The 11,954-nt window shown below is 40.0% G+C and overlaps 1 pseudogene; it reads right to left on the minus strand.

Annotated features, from left to right (window-relative positions):
• LOC115434564 (sorbin and SH3 domain-containing protein 1-like) overlaps positions 1-3,411 on the minus strand; it is a 125,039-nt pseudogene extending 121,628 nt beyond the window's left edge.
• Positions 3,412-11,954: the final 8,543 nt, after the last annotated feature.

Raw genomic sequence — 11,954 nt, forward strand, 5'->3', positions numbered from 1 at the left:
ATTTGCACATATAGCATGTACTTATCTTGTCAAATGTTTAATCTTTGTTGATTTTAATGTTTTGTCCATTTTTGTTCGTTATAGTGTCGTTTCTTAAAAGCCTAATCAGGAATACGGTCTGCACATTACCTACAATATCCAAAAGTCTGATATAAATGGCATCAGTTACATATTTTTAAATGTAATAATGGTTAAATGTATTGTCCTTGTCAAATGAAAAAAGAAAGAAGGTGAAAAGTCTGAAAATAAGATGTTTTGATGGATTTAACTCTTGAGAAAATCCGCTGCAGCTGTGAAAATGTAGATTTTTGTCACAATATTATGCTTTAAAACATATGTCTATTTGCACATATGACATGTATGTATCTTGTCAAATGTTTAATCTTTGTTGATTTTAATGCTGTTTTGTTGGTTTTTGTTTGTGTCGTTTCTTAAAAGCCTAAACAGGGGTACAGTCTGCACATTATATAAAATACTCACAGATTGCATACACTGCATCACCTACATATTTTAAAATGTAATAATTGTTAAAATTTAAAAAAAAGAAAGAAAGAAAGAAAGAAAGAAAGAAAGAAAGAAAGAAAGAAAAGCGAAGTGAAAAGTCTGAAAATAAGATGTTTTGATGGATTTAACTCTTGAAAAAATCCACTGCAGCTGTGAAAATGTAGATTTTTTCTCAATATTATGCTTTAAACATATGTCTATTTGCACATATAACATGTATGTATCTTGTCAAATGTTTAATCTTTGTTGATTTTAATGCTGTTTTGTCAGTTTTTGTTTGTTATAGTATAATTTCTTTAAAGCCTAACCAGGGATACGGTCTGCACATTATATAAAATATCCACAAATGACATACACTGCATCACCTACATATTTTAAAATGTAATAATCGTTAAAATAAAATAAAATAAAATAAAGCGAAGTGAAAAATCTGAAAATAATGCGTTTTGCTGGACTTCACTCTTCTGCAGCTGTGAAACTGCAGATTTCCGTCTCCATATTATGCTTTACATGTTTGTCTACTTGCACATCTAACCCTCTAAGGCACTGGCTGTGGTCATTAAACGCCTCACAGACCTGTTTGTCAGACAAAGAACACAAAGTTTAACATTCAACTCCACTGTGTCAATACCAGCAGCAAATAGTCTGAGCTCACTACTGTGCACTTATATAAGCACACATTTGGACACAAGAAGTGGACTAAGTCACACTTGGAATGGGAGGGGGTTTTGTTTTTTGTTTTTTTTTTTAAATGCCACAGTGATAGATAGATAGATAGATAGATAGATAGATAGATAGATAGATAGATAGATAGATAGATAGATAGATAGATAGATAGATAGATAGATAGATAGATAGATAGATAGATAGATAGATAGATAGATAGATAGATAGATAGATAGATAGATACTCAAAAATAGAGGTATCAGCTTGTACTTAAAAGGGTACAAATGCATAGAAAGAAAACTCTGTATAGTTGATAATGCCATGATGTTTCAAGTTTGAACCGGTGGCCTAATTGAGAAAAAAAAAACAAAACCAAAAACAGCATAGGCACACTACGACATCCAGACATGGAGGTGTGAATGAAAACTGGATAAAACACAGATTATGGCAAAAATCAGAGGTTCTAATAAGATAAATAAATTATCAGGCTATTATCATTGAGCTAATTGGGCTATTAAATTAAAACACAAATTATTATTAAATATAATATAGAGTAATGACGGTATGATATATAATAAATAATGTGCTCAGGCTGATGTTTGAACTCTAATTAGTCCTACTGTTCAGTTCCAGCCTACAGCCTATTCTCATGGTCTACACACAGTTTTAATGCTGCAGGGTACCTTAGAGTACACATTTGTACTTTACAGAACTTTGGAGCCTTTTTCATAGTCTAAAGGTGCAGTTCTGGCCTCCTAAAGACCAATATGGTACTTTTGAGAGAACTTTTTTTTTTTTTTTTTAAATGTACTTATAGGTAAATAAATGTTCTGATCTCGTACCTCTGTTTTTAAGAGTGTGGCCCACTGAGGACATTACAAAAAAATAAAAGAACATTTTTACAACTACAACTGAAAAAAAAGGGTTTCCAGCTTTTATAACCGGCAGATTTTATGTTATAAATCATCTAAATAATAAAAAAAAAACATTTTAATATCTGTGAAGTTTCTGCATTGTATAATCTGAGCATACTGGTCCAATGGAGCAGATGCTAGTTTGAATGTGCAATGAGCTGCATAACGAAGCAGCAACACGGACATCAGAAACTTATTTTAGCTTATGTAGGGATGTAACTATATGAAAATTTCATAACACGGTTATTGTGACCAAAATTATCACGGTTATCGTTATTATTATCATTATTATTTACAATTATTATCATTATTATATTGTTGAAACTGTACTCAAAATGTTCAAAAAGTACTTATACACACACTGAAATAATTTAACCAAGTTGTATTTTGAAAAATAAATAAATAAATAAAATTAAATAATAGCCACAATGTACTTTCTGTTGGCAGAAACATTCAAATATTAACATGTAAACAATCAAATATACAAATGTGCATTAAAGATGTCACCTTATGGACACTGTTTGACCATTTTCCAGATCAGGTTTGAGTTGTTTGAGTTTCTTTTTCATAGATAGATAGATAGATAGATAGATAGATAGATAGATAGATAGATAGATAGATAGATAGATAGATAGATAGATAGATGGGCTTTCTTTCAGACTCCTGGTCCACTTGGATCAGCTTCTACATTCCAGTGAACACCTGGGGGACTTTTCTGATCAGCTCTAATTCCATTTGAAGGTGACAGAGCTGTGATGGGGGGGGGGGGGGGGGGGTCGCACCTCCATGCCGCATGGTGTGCATTCCATTAAGTGCATTGTCCTCCTCTCACAGCCTGATTCTATGGATGTGCTCTGACTCCGTGTCAGGGTCCCACTCCACAGTACCCTCCTCTAGTCCAGTCAAAAGCGGGTGGGGGTCTGTCCTGTGGGCAGTGCGGGGGGCTTTCATTCCCTGGGTTTTCTCTGGGGATTCAGTTTCAGAGTGCGGCACCCATGGCGGGTCGCATTTCCCCTGGATGGATCAGTCTTTACTGCAGTAACTGTCCCAAAGCCAGAGCCCCTCCATCTGCTGCAGACCCACCACAGACCCACCACAAACAGACGCATGTGAGCGGCTCCAGTGCGGCTGCGCACCAGCGGCACACGCACAAAGTCTGCGGACACTGAGGCACAAGTGCAGCGAGAAAAGAAAAGAAAAGACTAAAAAGAGGAGGGAGAGGATGGACTTACCTGAGTGTGCCGGTCCTCCAGTGTGCTGTCCTCCGCAGACACACTCCACTGAGTGCGTCCTGTCAGCACTGCACACACACCAGCCTGAGCTGCGACAACACACACACACACACACACACACACACACACACACACACACACACACACACACACACACACACACACAGCAGCACAAACCAGCCCTTCACAATAAAAGCCCCAAGTGTCCATTACGCAGGAAATGAACCTCAGGGAAAACAGTGGAGGCAGGGGGATCAAACATGAGGCCCGCGGACCAAAAGTGGCCCAACACAGGGTCCACTGTGGCCCACTGAGGACATTACATGTCAAGGGTGTCGAACCTGACACATTTACATTTTACATTTATGTGTTTGGCAGAAGCTTTTTTCCAAAGTGACTTACAGGGAAAAGCCAAAAAATAAAAGAATAAAATACAAGAACAGATTAAAAACATCTGAGACAGCAAAACCATTATGGCTTAAAGGTGGGGTCTGAGATCTTAGAAAAACGGTTCGAGCAGCTACATTTTGAAAATACCCAGTTCAAAGTCCAAACCCCTTTCTTCAGACGTCCCTCTGAAGCCACGCCTCCAGAGTACTGGCACACGTAACGCATGTTCCTGAGGGTTCACCCTTTGGAGCACGAAAAATCTCCAGTCCCCCCTCAACCCCAACAACAGTGTACCTGTGGCGCAATTATTACTTTTATTGAAAGAAACATCAATACTGTAAGAATACTTTTTGCTTTTCCTTGAATAATTTGTTGTGCAAATTAAAAATAATGTAGATTTTTGATTCAACAATACAAATGAACTCAACAAGGCTGCTCCCTGAGACATTATTTTTCCAAATAAAAATAGGAAATGTGTAATTATCTTACAACTATGACAATAAGGTAAATTTTTTTTAGAACAACAAACACATTTTGGTAAAAAAAAAAAAAAAAAAGAACATTTTAACAATATCAGTGGCTGCAGTGAGCCCGTTTACACTGTACATCTGAGGACATCAAAGTGCAAACCGTACAAACTGTGCAAAAACACAAACATTGCACATTTTTCTTTTCCCGTCCAGTCCTGGTCCACTCTCCAAACCTAAACTCTTGGTCTAGTCTAGTGTCAGATCACCATGGCAGTAGATTTGTTTGTTGTACGTCCCTAAAATGAGTCTAGGGTGCTCCAACGCTAAAACATTAGTTCCACCTGCTACATGTTCTAACCTGAAGAAAAAATAAACACCTAGGAATGATCCCATGCCCCCTGGCAAGCCTTCGCACCCCCCCGGGGGGGCCCGCCCCACTTTTTGAGAAACACTGCACTAGGCCAATAGCCAGCTGCTGTTAGCTTGTACGCTACTGTACGCTTCTGTGTTGGCACATGCACAGTGTGAGAATGTGAGGCCCATGGGCTCGTGGCACTGCTTTGACAGTGTGACACCCTAACGAGGAGCGAGCAGGATTTCAAACAGCTCTGTTTTCTTTGCGAACACACGATTGCTGGTGGTGAGGTGTTCATGGCTTCTCCTTACCCCATGTACACTGCACCAAACACCACACACCATTAGAGGCACATCTGGTCCAATCCCAGAAAGAGTCGCACGAGTGAGAAATCATCTCTAAAATCTCACAGTGAATGTACACCTTAAGAAGGTAGGAGCATGAAAAGTTGAGATTTTCTCTCAGAGGCTCAATTAAATCATTTCATACCACTTGGGATCCATTTTTACGGTATTTCGATTCTTTAAATTTTCCTCAGAAAATAGATGATTAAACATCATCGAGAAAGAGGGGAAAGGAGAGGAAAGGAGGGAATGAGAAATGATGTGTAGTCTTTTCCTTTCTTCTCTTATTTCTGTGTACTATACTACCTTTTTCCTTTTACAGTTTCAGTTCCTTTATCATTATTTATGGTTTCTGTTTTTGATTTTCTTTTATGTTTTTCCTTATTTTTTAATGATTGATTGATTTTTTTTTTTATTTTTATTTTTTTTTTGGCCTGTGGGTCAGGTGGGTGGGAAGGGATGGGTGATGACAGACAGATATGTCATTCTTGATTGTGCATTGACGGTTATGAATTGATATGTCTGTTGTGTTCACTGAAAATGTTCAATAAATATAGTTGGAAAAAATAAGTAAGTACAGGGTGGGGAAGCAAAATTTACAATATTTTGAGGCAGGGACTGAAAGACAGTGTATGACCAGTTAGTTTATTGAAAGTCATGAGAATTTATTTGCCACGAGAAAATGTCCATAATAGAAAATGTTTTTATTCTATGTGTCCTCCTTCTTTCTCAATAACTGCCTTCACATACTTCCTGAAACTTGCGCAAGTGTTCCTCAAATATCGGGGTGACAACTTCTCCCATTCTTCTTTAATAGTGTCTTCCAGACTTTCTGGTAATAGTTTTGCTCATAGTCATTCTCTTCTTTCCATTATAAACAGTCTTTATGGACACTCCAACTATTTTTGAAATCTCCTTTAGTGTGACGAGTGCATTCAGCAAATCACACACTCTTTGACGTTTGCTTTCCTGATTACTCATATGGGCAAAAGTTTCTGAAAAGGTATGGATAATAGTGTTAGGTATGATTATGACATCAATATATGTTTGGGTTCAAAACAACTGACGTAGTGCCTGCTGAGAAAAAACAACTAAATGTTCATTGTAAATTTTGCTTCCCCACCCTGTAGGAGCAGACCCATTGAGAACACAGCCTAATGTAATCTCCAGGATATTGGCTATAAATAATAACAATTCCAAATTTTGGTCTTAGTTTAATGTGAAAAAAGTAAAATTAAATTCTGAAGATTACATTTACTTATGGACAGTTTAGATTAACCTCTCTAAATTGCCCAGAGGTGTGAATGTGAGAGTGAGTGTTTGTCTTTATGTGTTCAGTCCTGCCATGAACTGGTCACATGTCCAGGGTGAACCCCGCCCTCACCCAGAAGTAGCTGTGATAGGCTCCAGCGCCCCCCCCCCCCGACCCTAGGATAAGGCAGGTTCAGAAAATGAATGAATAGATGAACTTACATTTAATAACTACACTTACAACTAAACTGTGAATAACCTGAACAAATCTGAAATTTCATAAGAAGAACAAGAATAATTTTAACAATATTCTGCTAGTTCCTGAATCTTTGGTGCATTTGTAGATCCACTGCGGTCTGTAGGTTGTGTTACTCATCAGCTGACACATAATATTGAATTCTGAATTTTACAACTGCACAAGTGTGTAGAAAAAATTATTTTATTTTGAAAGTATTAACAGGAAGTTGTCAGTGGCCACATTCTGAAGCTTTTAAAGACAAGAGGGTGTCTTTATTTTAGTACTACATAGAGGATCAGTTTAGTGTTTATATTTATCATGTTTTGACTGTGAACTATTTTGTAATTACATCATTGAGGTGAAAGATTTTTGTCTGTGAATATTTAAATTCATGGGAAAAATGAAAGTGAGAAGAATAAACCATGCATAGAGCTCCACCAAGTGGCCAAACCTTATACTGCAGAAATAAAAATAAAAGACCAGAAAGAATCAGTTGTGTGTAGTAAGGATGGGAAAAGTACGTGTAATTTTTTTGTTTTGTTTTGATATTAACTTCGATTATTTATTTATTTATTTACTTCTTCTTTTCTTTTCTGATGTTCAAAACTCATCCCTGGGTGGTGTATCTGTAAGTTTACTCCAGGGCTGTCAAACTCAGTTTAGTTCAGTTCCACATTCAGTGAAATTTGATCTGAAGCGAGCCGAACCAGTAAAATAATACATAATAATCTATAAATAATGTCAACTCCAAACTTTTCTCTATGTTTTAGAGCGAAAAAAGTAAATTTACATTATGAAAAGGTTTACATCTACAAACTATCCTTTCAAAAGATGTGAATAACATGAACAAACTGAAAAAATAAGTGTAATTTTAACAATATTATGCTTCAGTTATTTTGTTATATTGTTATTTTACACATGTACACTATAACTTACAAACACACAAAACATTTAGTAACAGACGGAATCTTGTTAAAATTGTACTTACTTCTCTTATGATATTACAGGTTGTTCATATTTGTTCAGATTATTCACATTTTTTGTGAAATTCTTCTTTGTTTTAGTGTAAATACATAAAATATTTACATTTACAAAGAGAAAAAACTATTGTAGTTGTCATTATTTGTATGTTATTATGATAGTATTTTATTAGGATTGAATTGGTCTGAATGTGGAACCTGAACTAAAAGGATCGTTAATATCTTAGTGTCATTTTTGCATTTCACAAATTCATCCAAAGGGCCGGATTTGGCCCCCGGGTGCCATCGCGTGACGCGTTATAAACGTGTCATAAACGTGTCGTCGCGTGACGCGTTATAAACGTGTCATAAACGTGTCGTCGCGTGACGCGTTATGAACGTGTCATAAACGTATCGTCGCGTGACACGTTATAAACGTGTCGTCGCGTGATGCGTTATAAATGTGTCATAAACGTGCCGTCACGGGATGCGTTATACATACGCCATAAACGTGTCGTTGCGTGACGCGTTATAAACGTGTCATAAACGTGCCATCGCGTGACGCGTTATAAATATGCCATAAACGTGTCGTTGCGTGACGCGTTATAAATGTGTCATAAACGTGCCGTCACGGGACGCGTTACACATATGCCATAAACGTGTCGTTGCGTGACGCGTTATAAACGTGTCATAAACGTGCCGTCGCGTGACGCGTTATAAATATGCCATAAACGTGTCGTTGCGTGACGCATTATAAACGTGTCATAAACGTATCGTCGCGTGACACGTTATAAACGTGTCGTCGCGTGACGCGTTATAAATGTGTCATAAACGTGCCGTCACGGAACGCGTTATACATACGCCATAAACGTGTCGTTGCGTGACGCGTTATAAACGTGTCATAAACGTGCCGTCACGGGACGCGTTACACATATGCCATAAACGTGTCGTTGCGTGACGCGTTATAAATGTGTCATAAACGTGCCGTCACGGGACGCGTTATACATACGCCATAAACGTGTCGTCGCGTGACGCGTTATAAATGTGTCATAAACGTGCCGTCACGGGACGCGTTACACATATGCCATAAACGTGTCGTTGCGTGACGCGTTATAAACGTGTCATAAACGTGCCGTCGCGTGACGCGTTATAAATATGCCATAAACGTGTCGTTGCGTGACGCATTATAAACGTGTCATAAACGTGCCGTCGCGTGACGCGTTATAAACGTGTCATAAACGTGCCGTCGCGTGACGCGTTATAAATATGCCATAAACGTGTCGTTGCGTGACGCATTATAAACGTGTCATAAACGTGCCGTCGCGTGACGCGTTATAAATATGCCATAAACGTGTCGTTGCGTGACGCGTTATAAACGTGTCATAAACGTGTCGTTGCGTGACGCGTTAAACATACGCCATAAACGTGTCGTTGCGTGACGCGTTATAAACGTGTCATAAACGTGCCGTCACGGGACGCGTTATACATACGCCATAAACGTGTCGTTGCGTGACGCGTTATAAATGTGTCATAAACGTGCCGTCACGGGACGCGTTAAACATACGCCATAAACGTGTCGTTGCGTGACACGTTATAAATGTGTCATAAACGTGCCGTCGCGTGACGCGTTATAAATATGCCATAAACGTGTCGTTGCGTGACGCGTTATAAATGTGTCATAAACGTGCCGTCGCGTGACGCGTTATAAATATGCCATAAACGTGTCATTGCGTGACGCGTTATAAATGTGTCATAAACGTGCCGTCGCGTGACGCGTTATAAATATGCCATAAACGTGTCGTTGCGTGACGCGTTATAAATGTGTCATAAACGTGCCGTCGCGTGACGCGTTATAAATATGCCATAAACGTGTCGTTGCGTGACGCGTTATAAACGTGTCATAAACGTGCCGTCACGGGACGCGTTATACATACGCCATAAAAGTGTCGTTGCGTGACGCGTTATAAATGTGTCATAAACGTGCTGTCACGGGACGCGTTATAAATATGCCATAAACGTGTCGTTGCGTGACGCGTTATAAATGTGTCATAAACGTGCCGTCACGGGACGCGTTATACATACGCCATAAACGTGTCGTTGCGTGACGCTTTATAAACGTGTCATAAACGTGTCGTCGCGTGACGCGTTATAAACATGTCGTAAACGTATCGTCGCGTGACACGTTATAAACGTGTCGTCGCGTGGCGCGTTATAAATGTGTCATAAACGTGCCGTCACGGGACGCGTTATACATACGCCATAAACGTGTCGTTGCGTGACGCGTTATAAACGTGTCATAAACGTGCCGTCGCGTGACGCGTTATAAATATGCCATAAACGTGTCGTTGCGTGACGCGTTATAAATGTGTCATAAACGTGCCGTCACGGGACGCGTTACACATACGCCATAAACGTGTCGTTGCGTGACGCGTTATAAACGTGTCATAAACGTGCCGTCGCGTGACACGTTATAAATATGCCATAAACGTGTCGTTGCGTGACGCGTTATAAATGTGTCATAAACGTGTCGTTGCGTGACGCGTTATAAACGTGTCATAAACGTGCCATAAACGTGCCGTCGCGTGACGCGTTATAAATATGCCATAAACGTGTCGTTGCGTGATGCATTATAAACGTGTCATAAACGTGCCGTCACGGGACGCGTTATACATACGCCATAAACGTGTCGTTGAGTGACGCGTTATAAACGTGTCATAAACGTGTCGTTGCGTGACGCGTTATAAACGTGTCATAAACGTGTCGTTGCGTGACGCGTTATAAACTTGTCGTCGTGTGACGCGTTATAAACGTGTAATAAACGTGTCGTCACGTGACGCGTTATAAACATGTCATAAACGTGTCGTCGCGTGACACGTTATGAACGTGTAATAAACGTGTCGTCGCGTCACGCATTTTAAACATGTAATAAACGTGTCGTCGCGTGATACGTTATGAACATGACATAAACGTGTCGTCGCGTGACGCGTTATGAACATGTAATAAACGTGTCGTCGCATGACACGTTATGAACATGTAATCAACGTGTCGTCGCGTGACGTGTTATGAACGTGTAATAAACATGTCGTCGCGTGATGTATTTTAAACGTGAAATAAATGTGTCGTCGCGTGACGCGTTATAAACGTGTCATAAATGTGTCTTCGCGTGACGTGTTATAAACGTGTCATAAACGTGTCGTCGCGTGACGCTTAAAAAAAGTGTCATAAACGTGTCGCCGCGTTATAAACATGTCATAAACGTGTCGTCGCGTTACGCGTCATAAACGTGTCATAAACGTGTCATAAACGTGTTGTCACGTGACACGTTATAAACGTGTCGTCGCGTGACGCGTTATAAATGTGTCATAAACGTGTCGTTGCGTGACGCGTTATAAACGTGTCATAAACGTGTCATAAACGTGTTGTCACGTGACACGTTATAAACGTGTCGTCGCGTGACGCGTTATAAATGTGTCATAAACGTGTCGTTGCGTGACGCGTTATAAACGTGTCATAAATGTGTCGTCGCGTGACGCGCTATGAATATGTAATAAACCTGTCGTTGCGTGACGCGTTATGAACGTGTAATAAACGTTTCGACGCGTGATGTATTTTAAACGTGTAATAAACATGTTGCCGCGTGACGCGTTATGAACATGTCAAACGTGTCGTCGCGTGACGCGTAATAAACGTGTCATAAGCGTGTCGTCGCGTGACGCGTTATGAACGTGAAATAAACGTGTCGTCGCGTGACGCGTTATGAACGTGTCATAAACGTGTCGTCGCATTTTGTGGCGTGACGCGTTATAAATGTGTCATAAACGTGTCGTCGCGTGACACGTTATAAACGTGTCATAAACGTGTCATCGCGTGACGTGTTATAAACGTATCATAAACGTGTCGTCGCGTGACGCGTTAGAAACGTTTAATAAACGTGTCGTCGTGTGACGCGTTATAAACATGTCATAAGCGTGTCGTCGCGTGACGCATTATGAACATGTAATAAACCTGTTGTCGCGTGACACGTTATAAACATGTCATAAACATGTCGTCGCGTGACGCGTTATAAACGTTTCATAAACGTGTCGTCGCGTGACGCGTTATGAACGTGAAATAAACGTGTCGTCGCGTGACGCGTTATGAACGTGTCATAAACGTGTCGTCGCATTTTGTGGCGTGACGCGTTATAAATGTGTCATAAACGTGTCGTCGCGTGACACGTTATAAACGTGTCATAAATGTGTCTTCGCGTGACGTGTTATAAACGTGTCATAAACGTGTCGTCGCGTGACGCTTAAAAAAAGTGTCATAAACGTGTCGTCGTGTGACGCGTTATAAACATGTCATAAACGTGTCGTTGCGTGACGCGTTATAAACGTGTCATAAACGTGTCATAAACGTGTTGTCACGTGACACGTTATAAACGTGTCGTCGCATGACGCGTTATAAACGTGTCATAAATGTGTCGTCGCGTGACGCGCTATGAATATGTAATAAACCTGTCGTTGCGTGACGCGTTATGAACGTGTAATAAACGTTTCGACGCGTGATGTATTTTAAACGTGTAATAAACATGTTGCCGCGTGACGCGTTATGAACATGTCAAACGTGTCGTCGCGTGACGCGTAATAAAC

The sequence above is a fragment of the Sphaeramia orbicularis genome, chromosome 15 (genome assembly GCF_902148855.1).
Source record: "Sphaeramia orbicularis chromosome 15, fSphaOr1.1, whole genome shotgun sequence".
Classification (NCBI taxonomy): domain Eukaryota; kingdom Metazoa; phylum Chordata; class Actinopteri; order Kurtiformes; family Apogonidae; genus Sphaeramia; species Sphaeramia orbicularis.